The following is a 15,712-nucleotide window of genomic DNA, read 5'->3' as shown; positions in this document are numbered from 1 at the left end:
TATACAGTGGTTTGCAGAACAGTGCTTGAGTAAAGTTGTTGCAAGACTGGCAAGTTACAAAACTCAGGACCTTGGTAAATGTCGGCCATGTGGCAGGGACTAGTGCTTCCGGGTCATTTTCCTTGTGAATGTGATCTGTTCCATGTCTTCTTCTTCTGATGTGTGTGTTGCCTCCTCTGTCCTTGTTGTTGTTGGTTGTGAAGGGGCAACACACACCTCAGTGTTAGAAGACGTGGAGTCAGTCATCCCAGTCACTGCTACCTGTGAAGGTCTTAAGGGCAGTACTGCAGCAAGGAGGATCTGCTGGTTCTTGAGAATAGCAGCCACATCACAATGGTAGGCAGCCAGGTCGGCCCTGAGGGGGTCATGATTGCATTCGTGCATGCAGTGGAAGGTTTGGGGTGCGAGGTGTTGTGGCAACTCCCTTACTGCAGTGGTGAATTCCTTGACAGTTTCTTGTAGTCCTTGCAGGATGGATGTTAGGGCTTGCATAGCTGCTGCCTGATCTGCAGATGACATCATGCACGAACGCACCCCCTCAAGGCTGGCTGCCTTTTTTTGCATCCCCACCCGCACCTCCTTGGCCACTCCCGCTCTACTCCAACTACAGTTCTCTCAAAGCTGGTGCCTGTGTCGTCTGAGTCCTCAGCTGTATTGGAGCTGGCAGGTCTTACAATTGGGGTGGTGGGTGGATCCTCTGCGATGGCTGCTTGTTCTGTACTCCTCCTTGTGACTGAAGGTGGGGTCTGGAGGGTTTCGAGGACCTTTTGGATAGTCTCCTGGGGAATGTTTATCGGCTCGTCATCCATGTCATCAGGGAAATCTGGGATAGGCATATCGGCAGGAGATCCATCTTCCTCTGCAATGAAACAGGGTACAATTAGTGTGTCTGTGTTGTGGCAATTTTGATGTGACATGCCTGCCTTTTGATTAATTCACTTTGTGATCTTGTTTTGTGTTAATTTCTCCAGTCCTCCAGATGGGCATTCTTCCAGGCCTATGGCCCACCTGCATGTCACATGTATGTTACTGAGTTATCAGACTTGTCAGCCTCATCGCCTCTAAGTGTTGGTTTATGCCAAATAGAGAATTGCCTACTTCTTTTCCTACCCAAGCCTCTGTCTACATCCATTCTCATGGTGAGAACTTTCACATCCACTTAAATGTATTTGACATGTGGCAAATCCTATGCATGGCAATGTTATGATCTGATATGGATGTTGACATTGGTAATGTGTCCTGCTGATGTTGGGGAATGTGTGTTGCATTGGATTGCCCTGATAATCGTATCAGTGTCCTATTTCCTCCTCTGACTGTGCAGGTGTATTTCAGTGACCAGTTACATGTGTCCCCCCCTCAATGCTGTTGTCTGAGCAGTATGACATTTGGGATGATGCATTGTTACTCAGGCACAGGATGGACCCTGACATATGCAGCATGGGTGTGTCCTTAGTGCTGTGTAGCTCCTATTGTTGTTTACATTGGCTGATGTTCGCGACAACTATGGGCATTGACATTTGAGAGTACTGGGGCCTTTGTCTTGTTTCTGGGGATTGTTGAAGTTGTCATCCTCACCCCCTAATTTAGGTGTGTATGATCCATGGGGAGGTTACTGTCATTGGCCACTTGAGCTGCACACAGAGCAGAGGTGGTAGTGGCAACTGTTGTCGCAGTTAGATTCCAGTTGTAGGTATGGCTAGAGGTTGTTAAGAGGGCCCTAGTTAATGTAGGGGTATGGTGGCTGACGTGTGCCGGGATGCCAGTTTGACGTTGTGGCCTTCCCTCCTGGCGCGGCTGTCCCTTTGCTCCATCGTTGGCATGACAGCATGCCCCCATGGGACTGTTGCTGGTGTTGTGTAATGGTGTGCCCCAGGTCTTCTCAGAACGGGCCAGGCCCCCCTGCCGTGCCCCTTTACCCATGCCACTCCATGTATAAGATGACTTCATTGCATTTTGTGGTCAGTATCCCCCCCTGCTCACAGTTGACATTAGTGCATTATAATTCCCCATGCGATTTACCCTGCATGTGCGTTGTCTCCTGGTAGTCTGCGCTGTCCTGTCCTTGAATCCTTGTGACGATCTCCTCAGGGATGACGGCTGCGACCATCTCCTCCATGTGGTCCAGGGCCTATTGGTGTGCTGGACTCCCACCTGCAGTCTGCAGTGCTGCCTTCCTGTTCCTGGCCATCTTTTCCTTGGTCCTGCGCTTGCAGTCATGCCAGCGTTTCTTGCACTCGATGACTGTTCTGCGTAGTTCTGCCACACTGTTAATCTTGTCGACAATTTGTTGCCATATAGCCTCTCTCCTACTAATTGGCAACTTTGAGGTGACAAACAGTTGGTGCTGGTGTTCCGTCACCTCTTTAACCAGAATTTCCTGCTCCTCTGCACTAAAGCGACACTTTCTTTTCTTCTTAAAAATGTCCTGGTTCTTGTGTGGGTCCTCATGGCTGGTTCCTGGTCTGCTGTCATCTTCCTGGGGTCTGTAGTGGCATCTGGGATCCATTTTGGCTCCATTTTGGCTCTCCTCTGGTGAAATGGCAGTGTTCGTTTTTTTTTTTGACGGCGCATATCCGGTTTGCGGGGTCGTAAATCGACCCACAGTCATTTCCGCCGCGTTAACGTCATTTTGCTTTACTACTTGACGCTGCGGTGTGCGTCAAAAATAATGACTCCCACCTGTGGTTTACGCCGCCATGCGTCAAAGTATAAATATGACGCCCGCACGGCGCACCAAAATGGCGTTAGTCCGCGGTAATATTTTTGACGCAAAACTGCGCCGTCGCAGTTTTGCGTCAAAAAGTATAAATATGGGCCTTGGTCTTTAACCATAATTCCCTGCTCCTCTGCACTGAAGCAAAACTTTATTTTCTTCTTCTCCCTGTCCTGGGTCTTCTGTGGGTCCTCCTGGCTGGTTCCTGGTCTATTGTCATCTTCCTGGGGTATGTGCAAGCATCTGGATCCATTTTGGCTCTCCTATGCACATTTGCAGTGTTTGCTCCACTTTTTGATGCAATTGCGTCAAAATAAGGCACGTATCCGGTTTGCGACATCGTAAACAGGCTCACAGTCATTTTCGCCGCGTTAACGTTGTTTTCCTTTACGACGTGACTCATTGGTTTGAGTAAAAAAAAATTACTCACACCTGTGGTTTGTGCCATCGTGCGTCAAAGTATAAATTTGACGCCAGCACGGCGCACAGAAATGGCTTAAGTCAGCGGTAATATTTTTTACGCAAAACTGCGTCAGCACAGTTTTGCGTAAAAAAGTATAGATATGGCCCTAAGTATATTATATGCTGATAGAGAAAAGGGGGGCTTAGCACTACCCAAATTTTAAAATTATTATTTTGCCTTTTTCGCACATTACTTCACTAATTTTAAAGCTAATCAACCTACAGGCTGCTTATTTGCTAAAGACGTTCATGAATTAATATGCAGAGAGCACGATATTCTGCATCCAGCACTATTGGTGAAATCTCCAAGAAAAGTTTGCTATAAGATTCTTAAATGGCTCTTTAAAAGAAAATCTGATTTTTTTTAGAAGATATTCAATCCCATATTTGCATTTTCTTACTCCCCTCACACAGTTTACTCTACGCTCCGGCTCTCAGCTCAATTCAGACTTAGTAAGGAGATGGGATCATGCAGGATTTAATAAAAATTTGGATTTTTGCATCAATGACAACTGGGAAACTCTCTTAAACATCCAGATGGTCGTCCACAATGATTTTCTCTTGGTGGGATCCTATAGTACTATGCTTCATAGTTTAAGGGATTTGGATATCGATTTAATTATTACTACACAGGCGTTAGCTGGCGAATTGGTCGACCCTCCTGGGATAAGGCATGCGGGTGCATGGAGAAGGTTACTTCTAGAGCAGGATAAGCACGATCTCAGGGCAAAGGCGGCGAGAAAATGGGCCCACCAGGAGGGACTGCTGGGAGAGGATCAATCAATTAAACTTTACAGTACTTAGAGGTGCGAATTGTCATCAGATGCTAATTTTTAGAAAATGGCCATTATATCGAACCCCGCAAGCCTTATCCCAATTGGTGCCTAGTTGTCCTGATCTCTGTTTTCGCTGTAAGGCAGTAGGGGTGGCTGGCTGGATACATGTGATTGGGACATGCCGGCTTATAGAGGATTACTGGGAGGGAGTATTCAAAATACTAACAACTACTGCTCAGGTCATTATAACTCCCAGCATTTGGTAGATGTGTTTGGGCTTCGACTCCGAGGCAAGGCTCCCACCCAGGTGGGAAAAACTCGTCTTCATTGCCACTGTGATTGCCAGATCTCTCCTGTTAAGAAACTGGCGATCTGATCTAACTCCCTCCCCTCAACAATGGCTGAGTAAAATGGTGCAAGTTAGAAATCAAGAATTGAGATATGCTAGGAGAGTGGGCGGTGGTAAGAAGTTTTCTTTGATTTGGGGCAAATTTTTCTTAGATAATCATGGATAATTTGTTTTAGGCTAAATCACTACATTAATTTGTGTGGGTACTTAGCATGATTCCATTTATTTAGAGCTATCTCTGTGGAAATCATTGGGAAAGTTACTTAAGATAAAGTATGGAATTTTAAGGTTTTTTGTTATCTTTGTGGAACCTAAAAAAAATTAAAGAAAAAGAAAAAAACAAAAAAACAATGTGCATACTTATCTCTGGTCGCAACCCAAGAATATACTAACTTCCCATATCTCCCTTTTTGGGATTTTCTTATACACTATTCTGTTTTCAACACTTGTAACAATTGTTCATAATAAGCTTGCACTGATTCTTTTGCTTCCTGAGTCGCTCTGTTAATTTTCATCAAACATTGTCCATTGCTCATACCTTTCTCTTCAAAATGGCAATTGCCTCATCATAGTTGGTAGTGCACAGGTATGTGCATCTATTGGAGACTCTAGCAGTGGCCATTGATCAGCTATTTTACACTCGGCCTTGAGATCACCTGTTACCACAATGTTGAAAAAGGTATTCAAGTTTGTCCACAGAAACTTCAAACTTTTAACACATCTTTCATCCTGTGTATACCACTCGGCATGATTCTCTCTCAATTTAGGAAAATTATTTGTGAATGACATAAGATCACCTCGGCTTCCTGGTACATGAACAAACCCCTCGCCTGGTATCTCCCTCTTAGGGAATGTTAAAATCTCATCCTCATCTTGGAGTGCTGGAGGTGATTTACAATTTACGTCTGCGATATCTGATTATTTCTTGTTCTTTTTCTTTCCAGGCTTCTTCTCCCATTTGCTCTCTAAACTGTCAAAATCACTCCACTTCTGAATACATTTTACCAGTTATGCAATGTGCAACTACATTCTTGAAGATCACATAGTAATAATCACCTTGTCATCTAACTGTGCCCTGAAACCTTTCTGTAAATAAATACTCTTAGAGAGATCTAATTCATATTTCTCTGCCAATTCTGTCAGCTTCGCATGTGTAGTGACAGCACATCTTGTAATTTCTTACTCATATATATCAGCTCATTTTCCTGATATTGATTCTAATGTGAAATATCAAAACATCCCCTAATGATTTCTTCCAATTCTACCTTTAGTTATGGTTCATCTAGAGGTCTCACAGTTTTGCAAAAAGCAAATGGGTTCTCTGCATCTCCTGTTCTTTCAGTCTCAGGAATTTCTCAACATAATGCAGGCAGAATCTCATTTTCAAATGGTCCTGTTTCCCCTTGTGCAATTGGAGTTGTAAAAACAATCTTTCCCCCTTCCCTTAAAGGCTGAACATTCTGTGGCAGGGTCCAAGCAATAATTTGTAAATTTTGCGATGTTGGGATAAAACCTGTCAGGGCTACTAAATCTATGCCTTCTGGACCACTGGGATTCAGAGCACTTTTTATATGTGCAGTTGCAACAGAAATTGACAATGTCTAAGGCAATAGAACTTGTGACACTGGTGCAGAAACATTCACAATGAATGCTGTGACTTCTGGAGCAATTACAATAATGGCAGCTTCAGCAGGTGCAGATGCAATCAGGTGTTGGAAATGATACTCTCATCTGAATTACATTTGGGTCATAAGGGGCTGTAACCAGTGCTCTTCTAGAGGTTATAGCATTACCTGGACCTGATATTGGAGCATTATGTGGTAGTTAGCACTACAGAACATCTAAAAGGTCATCCTAGAATCACTGTAAGTTTCAGATTTCCTTGCAATTTCCTCATCTTCACTTCCCTGCTTTAAATTTTTCTTAGATTTTCTGATGTCAATGTTTGGTACAGTCTAACTTCCTGAACTAAACATTTTCTTCATTGTTGCTGCTCTTCATCTCATTTAGCATCTGCACAATTACGTACTGCTCTCTTTGCTCTATTCTGATATTTTTCTTTCTCCTTGATATAAGCTGCACACTCCTGAACTTTCACTTCTTCATACTGATCAGGTCTTGGAGAAAACTTAATCTCATATAGTTTATCTCTTAAATTTTCAATAACCTTTAAATCAAATGTAACGCTCTGGGGAAATCTTAATGCTCCCTCCTTTTCAGTGATATTGTGCCATTGACGAAGCCCCAAACATGTATGGAGCCCTACATTTGTTGCAATACAATGACCTGGCATACCTTCTGGGGATACCTCCTTGCCCTCATGGACAGTAACTCACATATCACCTCTCATTAAATCTCTGAATGTTTTTAAACTTATCATGATTAGAAGTTTATATTATGTGAGCAAAATTAACCTCATTATTTTCAATGTTTTGTTCAAATCACTGTTCAGTAAACATCAATATTTACTTCCTATCCCAACACAGTCCTTCGTTCATGAATCTATCACGATATGGCACCTGATGACTCACCATCCATTCCATTGCAACACTATCTCAGTGCGGTACTTTTTGATGCAGTTCTAACTTTTTGCAGTGGATCACCCTCCATTACATTTTTCTTGTACACTAAATTCAACAATTTTAAGCGGCATAATAAACATATACCTCTTGTATGCTCCACTAAAGATTTCAAAGTAGTTCATTCACACAAGCAGTAGTCAGAAATAACACCTTCGAATTCCCACAAACACACAAATGAAGTCTCGACCAGTGGGAAATTAACCTGACCGATATAGTTTCCCCTTTGTGCAACAGGGTGAACTAAAACCCTCACTCTTGGTACAATCAAAACAATTTACTATGATCCCTATCTCAACTTTGTGGCCGATGGTACCTCACGAACCAACAGCAAAAACCTTAGCAAACAAGCAATACCACAATATCTCGTATCTATCCCGGGATCTTGGACGGCACCAACTCTGATAACAACTTCAATAGCTCGCCTACATACAATAGCCACAGCTAGACCAAATGCATTACCAAAATCTAAAATAGGCAATTTCCATGCACAATCCAATTGCTACTTACACCTTCATGACTACAAACACCTTCCATCTTCAAGTTCAGGCTATGGACTTAAACCTAAAGGAGATAGGCAATTGTAAACTGGGGCAATCATTAAAAATGTTGGGGCCTATTTATACTCGTCAAGCGTCAAAATTCCTCTGTGTGCGTCATTTTCTGGATGTGGAAAACCGCCTTGCGTTAATGACATGCAAGGTAGGCACTCCCGTACAAAAAATGACTTAAACACCCGTGCGCCATATTTATCCTACGGCACAAAAATCCAGCATAGCCGGGAGGCGGAGGCGGAAAATGACGCACAGCCCGATTTGCGTAAAAAAATAACGCCTGGGTCAGGGCAGGCTTTAAAATGGGGCAAACACACCAGTACTTAAGCAAAAAACACAGAAGCAACAGCAGAGCTCCAAAAGGAAGACATGGAGGTGCTACTCATCCAGCATACATGAAGACGCAGAGCACAAGACCAGCACCAGCAGCTTCCACCACTCCAGCAGGCACCCCAAAGGCAACGTAGGAGGCCGGAGAGGATATTCCGTACCAGGACAACCCTTCAGGCACACAGGCAACAAGATTTGATCCAGAGGTGCAGACTCAATTGGCAAGCCATTCAGCAGCTGCTGTGCAACATTGTACCCCAGTTGGCACCCATCTTGCAGACACCCCACATCATTCCACCAGAGACCAAGCTGCTAGCTGTCCTCAACATGTTGGAAAGTGGCTTGTTTCAAACCACTGGTGCCCAGGTTGCCGGGATCTCACAGCCCTCATTCTCTGCCTTCCTACCCAAGGTATTGGATGCCATCATCTCCCTCACACCCCGCCACATCAGCTTCCCCAACACACAGCAGAAGCAGCAGGAGACCAAGCAGGGCTTCTACCAAATCAATGGCTTCCCACACGTGCTTGGTGCCATTGACTGCACACATGTACGCATTGTGCCACCCGCTGCAACCGAGTATCTATGCCACAACAGGAAGCACACACACTCCATCATTTGCAGGCCATTGTCGATCACTTCTGCCCCTCATGAGTTAGCTAAGGTCTCCGGTTCGGAGCAACAGAAGATACGAGACAGTCGCTCTATGTTGCCTGCTGACCGTGCGTCTGAGCTTAGATCTATTGCTCGTAAAACAATTCGTAGCGTTGTCTCTACTTCTGAACTTTTAGACAACATGAAAGGGTGGACGGAAAAGGAGCAGCTATATTTTACTGAGGCATTTGGCACAGAAGTTATTGAACTATATCGGAAATATTCTGATGAGTTAGAGCCCGATGATGTAGCAGCTGATCATAAGCAAATGCGTGATGGTCTTTTTGTTTTCTCCCAGGTGGCTGATGCAATCAGGCGTTTGGTGAAATTATATGTTGTGGCAGTGACCATATAGGAAGAAGTTGGCACAGAAACTGAAATAAAAGACAAAGTTTATTAAACCTCATGAGGTGGTACTACAGTTCAAACAGCACCCTTCGGTAATGTTTGAAGTAGCACACTGAACTAAGAGAGCATGGTCCTTTTATACCCACGCAGGGGCTAAAAGAAGGTGGTACAATTATAGAAGCAAGACTTACATACATGTAAGGTCATATGGAAATGCACAGTCGACAGGTAGGAGGGGCTAACAGTTTCAAGGACTAGTTGACACATTACTGTCTGTTACTGATTACTAACAGCTGCAGATCTTACTGGGCATGTGCGAAAGTGGGAGATGCTAAATTTAACTTGTCACTAGATAGATTTTCAAGAGTAGTTAACAGAAAGGTAGGACAGAGCACATGGCGAGCACATGGCAGAGAAAATGGCTGCCATGAATACAAAATGGATTCCGCCAAATGTTCACAATAGTTGCTAAATACAAGATGTCTTCTGCTAATGCTTAATCTAATCGCTATTAAATTACAACACTCAATCACACACCCTTCCAAACAATATGTACAGTGTAAGGGGTATGCAATGTGTTTCTCTGCATGCATAAGACCATGACACACATAGCATGATGATGATGACTCCAATGAAATGGACATGGAATCATTGAGGCTGTACAATATCTCACATCACTACTGCTCTGACAATGCCCACTACCAATAAGCAAGAGGACTGTGCTAAGAACACATATTGATGTGACAGTATTGAAAGTGCACATTCCTACGCATACAGGGGCATATTTATACTCCATCTGCGCCGAATGTGCGTCAAACATTTTGACGAACATTCAGCGCAAACCTTGCCCCGTATTTAAACTTTGACGCCCGAGCCCGCGGATGTCAAAATTCTGCCGTGTGCGTCATTTTTTGGATGCGGCAACCCGCCTTGCATTAATCATATGCAAGGTATGCGTTCCTGTCCAAAAAATTACTTAAAAGGCTGTGCGTCAGATTTATGCTTTCGGGCAAAAATGACGCACAGCAGGGAAGCGGAGCCAGAAAATAATGCACAGCCCGATTTGCGTCAAAATTTAATGCATGGGTGAGGGCAGGCGTTAAAATGGGGCAAACACACCTGTATTTAATCAGAACACACAGAAGCAACAGCAGAGCAGCAGAGCAGCAAAAGGGAGACATGGAGGTGCTTCTCATCCAGTGTGCACGCAGACGCAGAGCCCAGCAACAACAACAGCAGCTACCACAACACCAGCAGGGACCCCAGAGGCAGCGCAGAAGGCAGGAGAGAATATTCCGCCCCAGAACAATCCTTCATGGCCTCAGGGAACATGACATCATCCAGAGGTACACGTTGAACTGGCAGGCCATTCAGCAGCTGCTGCGAAACATAGAGCCACATTTGGCACCCACCTGGCTGACACCCCGCACCATACCAACAGAAACCAAGCTGCTTGCCGTACTTCACATGCTGGCAAGTGGCTCTTTACAAACAACTGGTGCCCTGGTTGCCGGAATATCACAGCCGTCATTCTCTGCCTTTTTGCCCAAAGTACTGGATGTCATCATTGGACTCACACCCCGCCACATCGGCTTCCCTAACACACTGCAGAAGCAGCAGGAAACAAAACAGGGGTTCTACCTCATTAGTGGCTTCCCACACGTCCTTGGTGCAATCGACTGCACACATGTACGCCTTGTGCCACCTGCTGCAACTGAACACCTCTACCGCAACAGAAAGCACACACATTCCATCAATGTGCAGGCCATTTTCGATCACCAAGGATTGATCACCATCATCGTGGCAAAATATCCTGGGTGTGTCAACGACTCATTCATCTTCCGTCACAGCACCATCAAACAACACTTCCAGGATGGACGGTATGGCAATGGACTACTTGTTGGTAAGTACAAAAACCTACTTATATACACACAGCACAGCAACCCTCTAAGACACACAACACATACACCACAACAGCAACATGTCGACAGGAACACACTGAGGTTGTGACATCGCTAGCCATGTTTCATAGGTCACCATTGAACCTGTCACACATCTGAAATTACTGTACAGCCTAATGTTAAGACGTCAATGATCACAACGTTTGGAGTGGGTTGCCTAAATGTCACCTTGCAAATTGTAAGCATTAATCCATTGCATAAGTCTAAAGGTATGGGATGTCCAGGGTACATTGATATGAACGTGTTACCAACACTGTCAATTTTAACCTGTGTATGGAACTATCATCTCACCCCCAGTGAAGACACAGGGACACCTGTATCACAAGTCAAAATGCTAGGGAGGGCACACTGTACTGCAAATCCCAAAACATACTGCTGACAACCGGTCAGCAGCCAAACACTCGTTCAGCCAAGGAAACAACACAATGCAGATGGTACATCCTACAAGCCTAGGATGCAACACAATAACACAAAAGAGTCACAGACAACAAAAGACAACTACTGCCATGCAAGCTAATATCAATGGGGCAAGCTACGTCAACATGATCCCATTCATTTTCTCTTTCAGCTGATCAGAGGTATGGCATCCAGGCATGGATAATGACACCTTTTGGCAACCCAAGTACTGCAGCAGAGCGTGCCTACAATGACGCACATAGGAGGACACGCACCATAGTCGAGAGGACCTTCGGCATCCTCAAGTCGAGATTCAGGTGCCTTGACATCACTGGTGGCAGCCTCCTATACTCACCAGAAATGGTCTGTAAGATCATTCTAACATGTGCCATCCTGCACAACATTTGCATAAGAAGGAACATTCCCCTCCTGGAATCAGAGCCACACATGCCTGAAGAGGAGGAAGAGGAGGATGCTGGCCTGCAACATGAGGGGGAACAACAAAACACGGCCGCTGGCTTGCGTAGGTGCCAAAATATTGTGAACAATTTCCTTTAAATATAATCACCATCACCACTTTATGAACAAATGTAAATAAACACCATCACCACTTTATGAACAAATGTAAATAAACACCGATAATAATCACCATATCATGGTCTGGCTAATCATTTTTGCACACCTTTATCTCTAACTATCGGAATAAGAGTGTTGTCTCATAGAGCATTGGTGATATACCGATCAGGACACAGAAAATCCCAGAGAAATTGTGATGCGTATCATACAACACTCACATACACACACTGTAAATTACATAGATCCTGTACATTTCACCTTTGAAGGGCAATAGCAGAGGACCACACCTATTTCACACATATATGTTGGAAACATGGTTCATCGCAGCATATGGCACACAACTAAGACACCATCACTCAATAAGGGGAAATCAAGCCTCATACATGAGGCAGTTGATGTGCTTTTGCATCGGTAACAGGAGTGTATGACCAGACCCTTGACAGCAGTAAGTCCAACTGCATCCAATCTTTGCAAGGACTATCTGTGACTAGAGTTCCCTAGAAGCAGAACATAGACAGCACAAGTGCCACACATGTGACAAGCATTGCGCACATGACATTCCATGTCCATGTCAGCCCATTTCCTAACTCCTGACACACCCATGCTACTGGTCACAACCCACCTGTCTGAAGAGGTCCCTGGAATAGTAATATGTGTACCCCAATATTCCCTCCTCTACACACACAGACTAACAATAGTGATCCAGTGTGCTACACCCTTTCCTATGGTATACCATTGTCATAGTACATCTGACTGCATGGACGTCAGGTCAATTAATACACTGGCTTGTAGTTTCTAAGCCCTGTTATCACCTGTAGATTGCTTCCCGTGTGAAAACGTCTATTGGCCATTAGAATGCAAATCTCACCTACAGGACTTGTGAGAAACTGATGCAGCCCACACCTGTGATCACCTCCATGCACACCACCCATTTCAACATGCACTGTCCCTGCTGATGCCTGGAACAGCATAGGAGTTGCCATTTTGTCAAATACACCGTTAAGCATTGCTAGTAATGAAGCTGTGTAACACAGCCCTCGGGTTCATGTGTTTACCTTCAAAAACACAGGACATACACAGGGCCGTATTTATACTCTGGTTGCGCCGAATTTGCGTCGTTTTTTTCGACGCAAATTCGACGCTAAACTAACGCCAACTAACGCCATATTTATACTATGGCGTTAGAGGCGTCTAGCGCCAAAGTTCCCGGAATGTGCGTCATTTTTTAGCGTGAACCCCTTCCTTGCGTTAATGATATGCAAGGGAGGCGTTCCCGTCTAAAAAATGACTCCCAGGCCTTTACGTGGTATTTATACTCCCGGGCAAAAGAGACGCCCGGGAGTGGGCGTGGCTAAAAACGGCGCATTTGCGCCGCTTTTTAACACCTGGGTCAGGCATGGCGTTAAGGGACAAGTGGGCTCAAAATGAGCCCAGAGTGCCCTCCCCTGCCCCCAGGGACCCCCCCTGCCACCCTTGCCCACCCCAGGAGGACACCCAAGGCTGGAGGGACCCACCCCAGGGACATTCAGGTAAGTATTTTTTTATTTTTTTTTAATAATTTTTTTTGGCATAGGGGGGCCTGATTTGTGCCCCCCTACATGCCACTATGCCCAATGACCATGCCCAGGGGACAGAAGTCCCCTGGGCATGGCCATTGGGCAAGGGGGCATGACTCCTATCTTTACAATGATAGGAGTCATGTTGATGGGGGATGGGCGTCGAAAATAAATGGCGCAAGTCGGGTTACGACGATTTTTTCGACGTAACCTGACTTGCCCCATTTTAAGACGCCCATGCGCCATTTTCCCCCTACGCCGGCGCTGCCTGGTGTACGTGGTTTTTCTCGCGCACACCAGGCAGCGCCGGTCTGCTTGCGCCGGCTAACGCCATTCAATAAATACGGCGCCCGCATGGCGCTTCAGAATGGCGTTAGCCGGCGCAAAACTTTTTGACGCTAAACTGCGTTAGCGCAGTTTAGCGTCAAAAAGTATAAATATGGGCCACAGTTTTACATGTCAGCTGTCTAGTTCGTCCTTCAAACAGTCTTAGTCAGACCACTGATTATGTAACTTGTGAAATTGCTGGATCCTGATTGACCCTGCATCCTGTCAGCCTGACTGGCGTCTGTCTGTGAGTCACCCTAAAGTTTCCCTGTGGCTTCATATGTACCACACTTGCTTTACCAAACCTCTCATTTCTCACAGGGTATTTTGTCATGTGCTTCATCAATGCATACCCAAATACATTGTATAGCATCATCTGCCTTTTAATTGTACCATATTAGTTAAATCCTCTTTGAATACCAAAATCATGGCCTATCCCTTGTCTGGGTCTCATTTATGCATGAACGACAAAGTGTGACATTGTCCCAGGGCCATATGCAGGGATTGGGTACGGGGCCTTCAGCAGAACCAGCAACCTCTGATAATGTCCATGAAAAGTCCACACATGTTAGGACCCAGACAGTTCACACGCAGAATTACATTGCTCACAACATATTGATGGGCCGTGTCTGGTGAATAGCTGCGAAAATAATCAGCACAGAGGCTATGATGTTCCTAGATACAATAGGAATTTCAGAGGCCAACCTGTGTACAAATGTTGTAATGCCACCTGCTGGAACATGACACCTGAGACATGATCTCACTCAGTACACCAAGGTTGCCCTGTTGACAGTCTCATTACACGTCTTCAGTGACAGGGTGGGACCATCCCCATGTAAGTTCTCATGTCCTCATCCACTTTACTCACATTGATCTCCAAAGGATACTCAGTAGATACAGGAATAGCTGCCACTGACTCATGATGAGACCTGGAAGTAACTGTGACAACATACACCCCTAAAAATATACAGGATCAACATTGGACCACACACATGAACAAGACACCTCTGTGCAATTGATCACTGGAAATATGTGGACACGTGCTGCCTCGTCTGCTGGTCCACCACAGCCACCGGAGAGTTGTGGCTCAGTTATATGACCTCAACTGTGGCGTCATCATACATTTGTGGTTCACCTTTGGCTGTCTGGGCCAATTACATGACTAACACATGTCCTCTCTCATTTCCACAATGACTTGCATCTAAGGTATGGACACATTGACTTCACATTCATACAAGCATATGTTCAATAATGCATCTTGTGATGCACACACACTCAGTCAATAACTACATTATTTGCCACTGCACACACATTGAGCCATAGGCATTGAGGTATTGTACTTATGTACGTCACCTTGCTATCCTCTCCTGATGCCAAACATGCCCAAATTGTGCAATACATATATGTAGGCCACACAGATGGCCATCTAGTGCGTCAGCCAACCATCAAAATCCTGTTAAAGAGGTAGCGGGTCATGGTCCGCTGCAGTTTGATGTCTCACATGTGAACATACACCATCAACACCACAGTGAGTGCAATCAGCCTATCTCAGTTGTGTCACAAATGTTACATAACATAAAAACTGAAAAAATGCCCAAAACCAGTTCATGCACTGAAATTTTGACGTTGCTAGTGTTATGCGTCATTTTTTTCCCACCAATACAGATTGTGCGTCATATTTTTCGACGCACAGGAGTGAAAATGAGGCCACACCCAAATAATAGTAAAGACTATTTACTATTATTTCGATGCAGCTTAATTTTCACTACTGTGCGTCGAAAAATATGACGCACAATCTGTATGCGTGAAAAAATATGACGCATAATGATAAAAACAGCGGCCATTTTATGCAGGATGTGATTTAATAGGATATCCTGTTTACGGATTATGGGGGTCATTCTGACCCCCGCGGTAAAAGGCGCTTACCGCCGGCCAGAAGACCGCCATAACACCGCCGCGGTAAACCGCCACGGTCATTCTGACCCGCAACTGGCAAACTGCCAAAAACCCGACATCCACAAAAGTCCGCCACACCAAAGGTCAGCGAAAAAGTGGCAATGACCAAACCTCCACCGTCACACCAACAGAAATACGCCCATACCATTCCGACCCACAAATCCACGCGGCGGTCT

Source organism: Pleurodeles waltl, chromosome 5 (genome assembly GCF_031143425.1).
Source record: "Pleurodeles waltl isolate 20211129_DDA chromosome 5, aPleWal1.hap1.20221129, whole genome shotgun sequence".
Lineage (NCBI taxonomy): Eukaryota > Metazoa > Chordata > Amphibia > Caudata > Salamandridae > Pleurodeles > Pleurodeles waltl.
The sequence above is the reverse complement of the archived record's forward strand: the minus strand, read 5'-3'. Positions refer to the sequence as shown.